Raw genomic sequence first — 6,005 nt, forward strand, 5'->3', positions numbered from 1 at the left:
GGCCTTTTGTTCGAAGCCCTCTCGTTGCAGCTACCCCAGCTTGGACCCAAAGCAATCCTGTTTGCTTTTACCGCAAGCAAGCTGGTCATTTCGCTCGTGCTCGTCCGAAGCGGCTCCGTCCAGCAACTGCTCCAGGTGGTGAAGAGTGCTCCTACTCCTCCCTCTCGGTAGAGTGTTCAGATATTTCAGTCTTGAGCGGGATCCAAGCCATGAAGTGATTACAGGTACATTGTTAGTTGCTTCTATTTCTGCATTTGTCTTATTTGATACGGGTGCATCTCATTCGTTCATGTCATCTCGCATTCATCAAGAAGACCGACCTAATCCCCGAGAAGTTGTCTAGTTGTTTATTGATTAGTACACCTACTGGTCCTGTTGTGAAACTAGATAAGGGGTTATCTAAATGTCCCTGTGTTGATTGGTGAGAAGAACTTGGGAGCCAATTTTGTACTTCTTGATATGAAGGACTTCGATGTTATTTTGGGAATTGATTGGTTAACAGCCCACAAAGCTGTGTTTCTTTGTTCCTCAAAGAAGATTCAGTTCCATATTTGTGGAAGCCCGGTCTTAGAATTTCATGGTGAGAAGAGAAGGGTTTGTAAGAAGGTCTTGTCTCGCTGACCGATGCAAGTCTATGCCCTAGTGGATGATGCTTCATCCCAAGGCAAGGGTAAAGTGGAGAAAAGAGTCGATGAAGTCAGGGTTGTCTATGACTTTGTTGATGTCTTCCCTGATGATCTATCGGGAGTGCCTCCAGACAGGGATGTCGAGTTTTCTATTGATCTCATCCCTGGTGCCGCTCCGGTATCTAAAGCTCCGTATAGGATGGCTCCTACTGAGTTGAAAGAGTTGCAAAATCAGTTGAATGAGCTTATTGATAGAGGTTTCGTACAACCTAGTGTATCACCTTGGGGAGCTCCGGTCTTGTTTGTCAAGAAGAAAGACGGTAGTATGCGCCTGTGCATCGACTACCGTGAGTTGAATAAGCTGACTATCAAGAATAGATACCCGCTGCTCAAAATAGATGATTTCTTCGATCAGTTAAAAGGTGCAGTTGTGTTCTCAAAGATTGACTTAAGATCTGGATATCACCAATTGAAAGTGAAGTCTAGTGATATCTTCAAGACAGCTTTCCGAACACGGTATGGCCACTACGAGTTTAGGGTCATGCCCTTCGGATTGACCAATGCTCCTGCGGTGTTCATGGACCTCATGAACCGAGTATTTCACGATGTGCTTGATAAGTTTGTGATTGTTTTCATCGACAACATCTTGATCTATTCGAAGACCGAAGAAGAGCATGCAAGCCATCTAAGTTTCACTTTGCAAAGGTTGCGAGAAAAGAAGTTGTACGCCAAGTTTAGCAAGTGTGATTTCTGGCTTAAGAGAGTAGTATTCCTTGGCCATGTGGTTTCAGCCGAAGGTATTCGTGTCGATCCTGAAAAAGTTCAAGCTGTGGCTGATTGGGAAAGACCGAAGTCGGTAACGGAAATAAGAAGTTTTCTTGGATTGGCGGGTTACTACAGAAGGTTTATTGAGAACTTTTCTCGGTTGGCTGCTCCTATGACTAAGTTGACCAGGAAAGAAGAAAAGTTTGTTTGGTCTGACGCCTGTGAGAAGAATTTCCAAGAGTTGAAAGATAGATTGACAAGTGCCCTGGTTTTGACTATACCTGATAGTTCCGGTGGTATGACAGTTTATACCGATGCGTCAAAGTTTGGATTGGGTTGCGTACTGATGCAACATGGCAAGGTCGTAGCCTATGCTTCTCGGCAATTGAAAGATTATGAGCGAAATTACCCCACTCACGATCTAGAACTTGCCGCTGTTGTCTTTGCTTTGAAGATTTGGAGACATTACCTCTACGGTGAGAAGATTGCCATTTTCACGGATCATAAGAGTTTGAAATACTTCTTTACCCAAAAGGAGCTGAACATGAGACAAAGGAGATGGTTGGAACTAGTCTCTGATTATGATTGTGATATTCAGTATCACCCTGGGAAGGCAAACGTTGTTGCTGATGCTCTTAGTAGGAAGAACCAGAAGTAGACTTTGGATTTGAATGCTTTGAGTTTACCATTGTGGTCTTCTATTGAGAGTTTTGATTTGGAAATTGTCCCTGAGAATTCTAATTTTATTCTTTCTCGCCATGATGGCAAGATCTGGCCTTAGAGATAAAATTATTGCCTCGCAGAGTTCGACCAAGAACTTTTGATCAAAGTTGAGAAGATTTCTTCGAATCCGAGTCGGACCCCGACTTTGGTATATCCATGGATGGTGCTTTATTGTTTAGAGGAAGACTGTGCGTGCCTGCAAACGAAGAAATTAAGAAGGAAATATTGAAGGAAGCACACCAGTCAGTCTTTACTATACACCCGGGAAGCACCAAGATGTACAAGGACTTGAAGGAACATTTTTGGTGGATTGGTTTGAAGGCTGATGTTGATGATTTTGTTGCCAAGTGTGAGACTTGCCAACGTGTGAAAGCCATTCGACAACCCCCATCTGGATTACTTCAACCTCTTCCTATTCCTAGTTGGAAGTGGGAGGATATCTCTATGGACTTTGTGACTAGCTTGCCTCGGACAAGTAAAGGCAATGACACTGTGTGGGTGATTGTTGATAGGTTGACCAAATCAGCCCACTTCATTCCTATGAAGATCACTCATACTCTGGATAAGCTAGCAAGGCTTTACGTGGATAATGTGGTTCGCCTGCATGGTGTGCCATTGAGTATTGTTTCTGATCGTGATCCTAGGTTCACCTCAAGGTTTTGGAATAGTTTGCAGAAGGCCTTGGGAACCCAATTGAACTTGAGTACAGCTCATCATCCACAGTCTGATGGACAATCTGAGCGGACAATTCAGACATTGGAAGACATGCTCGGATCTTGTGTGGTGGATATGGGTGGTAATTGGGATGAACACCTAGCTTTGGTTGAGTTTGCCTATAACAACAGTTATCAAGCAACAATAGGCATGGCTCCATTCAAGACTTTGTATGGCAGTACTTGTAGGACACCTTTGTACTAGACTGAGACAGGTGAAAGAAAAGTCTTAGGTCCTGAGATGATTGAAGCTACGAGTGCTATGGTAGATATGATAAGAGAAAGGATTAAGTCCGCCAGTCAAGACAGAAATCTTATGCTGATAAGAGAAGGACCGATTTGGAATTTCAAGTTGGAGAGAAAGTTTTTCTGAAGGTTTCACCAATGAAGGGTGTGATGAGATTTAATGTTAAGGGAAAGCTTAGCCCTCGTTTCATTGGACCTTTCGAGATTTTGGAAAAGGTTGGACCTGTTGCGTATCGATTAGCATTACCTCCGCCTCTTGCTGGTGTTCACAATGTGTTTCATATTTCGATGCTCCGGAAATACATAGAGAATCCGGAACACATTTTGCAGCAAGCACCTGAAGGACTTAGTGCTGATTTGACCTACGATGAAGAGCCGGCCGAAATCTTGGATAAGAAGGACAAGCAGCTGCGGAATCGCACCATTCCTTTGGTGAAGATTCGGTGGAAGAACCATACCCCTGAAGAAGCTTCTTGGGAGAAGGAAGAAGATATGAAGGAGAAGTTTCCTTACCTCTTTGGAAGCACAGGTACGCTTTCAATTTCGAGGACGAAATTTCTTTAAGGGGGGGAGAATGTAAAACCCAGCCCTAACCTTTACCCGGAAACCTTGTTATTTGTAGGTCCAGTGACCCGAAGTAAAGTAAGAAGTCAGCTTTGGGCCATCCCAGTGGAGGACTTGGTGTCTGGCTTTGAATCCATGAGAGTTGATGATGAGGTTCTATTTATGGAAACTGAATCTTGATGAAGATCGGATTAGTTGATGGACTTGGAGTGCTCTCTATCATGGTTTGAAGGCATTTCTACCTATTAGGTAAGTCACTTGATATGTGTGCAAAACCCCTTTAGGATTGGATTTGATCCGAGTCTTCAATTCCCTGTTTAGGAGTTTTAGGAGTTGTCGATGACCGATTGGTCGACCGATTGGTCGACTGGTTGGCAATTAGGTCTTGCTTGCTCTATTTAAGTCCAATCTTGAGTCTACTTCGTATTTTCTGCCTCCAAACTCTTTGGAACGAACCAAAGACCTCTGCAAGTCATCTCCCTTGCATCCTTGGTGTTTTTCTTGACGGATCTTCATCAAAACTCTTCCTTCTGCATCAAAGGTATGTCTACACTCTCTTCTTCTCCTCCATCTCTGTTTTTCTTTCCTTTTTGAGTTGAGACAGTAGAGGAGATGCTGCATTCTCTGTTGCAAACATCTCTGGACTTGTCTCTCATGATCTTCCTAAGGATTAATGGCTAATGCAATGATCTTAACCATGATCATTGCAAGCTTTTGAAGGAATCATGATCAAATCATAATCTTGTTTTTGTTTATCTTTTGATTTGAATTCTGATCTCCTTAGATCTACTATATTGATCATGTTAGTAGTCAATTGCTGTGTTTTCTTTTCATGATCCATGATCTATCAATCTCTAGTTGTTTCTCTTCTACCATACCATGTTTTCTTCATGAATCATGATAGTTACATATATGGTAGGTTTTGTTTCCTTGTTTAGATTTATGCTCTTAGGTCTATTTTCTTGAAGATCTAAGTATGCCTTTCATGATACCTTTATCTGAATCAATGATTCATTCTCCTATTGTTCTTGTCTTTGATTTCTATCTTGAATTCTTCAAGAACCATGATTGATCTAATTATGGTAACTTTTTGTTTCCTAATTTGTATCTTGATGACTTGATTTGATTAGTGTTTTGAGATCCCCTATATGTTAGGATACTACTAATGTAGTTTACCCCTTGAGTAGTACCCTTTTGAACCACCAAATTCGGATTTTATATCTTAAAACTCTGATTTTATAGGTTATCGTCTGCATTGGTCGATCGATTGGTCAAGTGGGGCGATAGACCAATCCAATCGACCAATGAGTACAAAGCAACTCCAGAATTGGTCCGTTTTGGATGTTTTGGTATCTTTTTCTGTTAGGGATCTTTCCTAATATGTTGTATACACTTGTTTAGGACCTTCTTCTCAAGTTTGTCAAGATCTTACTTGATTTCTTAGGATTCCCTTGCAAGTTATAAAAGGTAAGGATGGTTACTTCTTTAACAACATAAATTGCATATCTTAGTTTCTATATATGAATCTTGTTAATTTATTTCTTTAAATAGATTCTTATAATGTTATACTACTGTGGTACTGTCTTGATATCAGTAGCATTACTTATTTATATTGAATTGACTCATGTATGATTTACTTACCAGTTATATACAAGTTAATTGTAATTATTGATTTCTTTCCATATATGTGATGTTATGAATTGATGCTTGTGTATGCTTAAGTATGGTTTGGAAAGGAGAGGTGTCCTTTTGACACTTCTGTCCTTGGACAACTACGGGAATATTATGGGATGTTTCCGGAGATGCCCTCTGGACACCTTCCTAAACTGTTGGATGGCATATCTAGTACTGTCTAGTAGTGTTGGGCTAGGATGTCCCGTTATGTCAAACCCTAATCGGAGGGGTATTGAGACCGAACGACCCGTGGTAGCAATGGGGATTCATGGGTGCTCAAGACAGGTAACCAACCCGTGAGAGGACAGGAATCACATTGTGGGGGCCATTTATTGGAGGGTTGCATATGGATAGACTTGGGCTCACGGGCGCTCAAGACCGGTAACCAACCCGTGAGGGGACGTGAGAGCTTCCCGTTTACCATATGTGGATGACCAATAGGGTTGAGGAGTCCATAGTCAGGGACTATGAGGACTCTAGTGTGAAGGATACCGGAAAGGATCGTCAGGGACGAGGAATGGACGTATCTGGATCTGACTTGATGTAACTAAGTAGAAGACTTGCATTTGGCTAGGCTTTACCCTGACATGCGCCGGTACTTAGACCAATGGTGATGTGAGAGAGTGGTGACCTATACCCCCAGCCATGGAATGTCCCGAGGGATGCCGGACCCATTACCAACTGATGATGAGTG

Source organism: Hakea prostrata, chromosome 6 (genome assembly GCF_041222555.1).
Source record: "Hakea prostrata isolate BN-2017 chromosome 6, UWA_Hpros_2, whole genome shotgun sequence".
NCBI classification, from domain to species: domain Eukaryota; kingdom Viridiplantae; phylum Streptophyta; class Magnoliopsida; order Proteales; family Proteaceae; genus Hakea; species Hakea prostrata.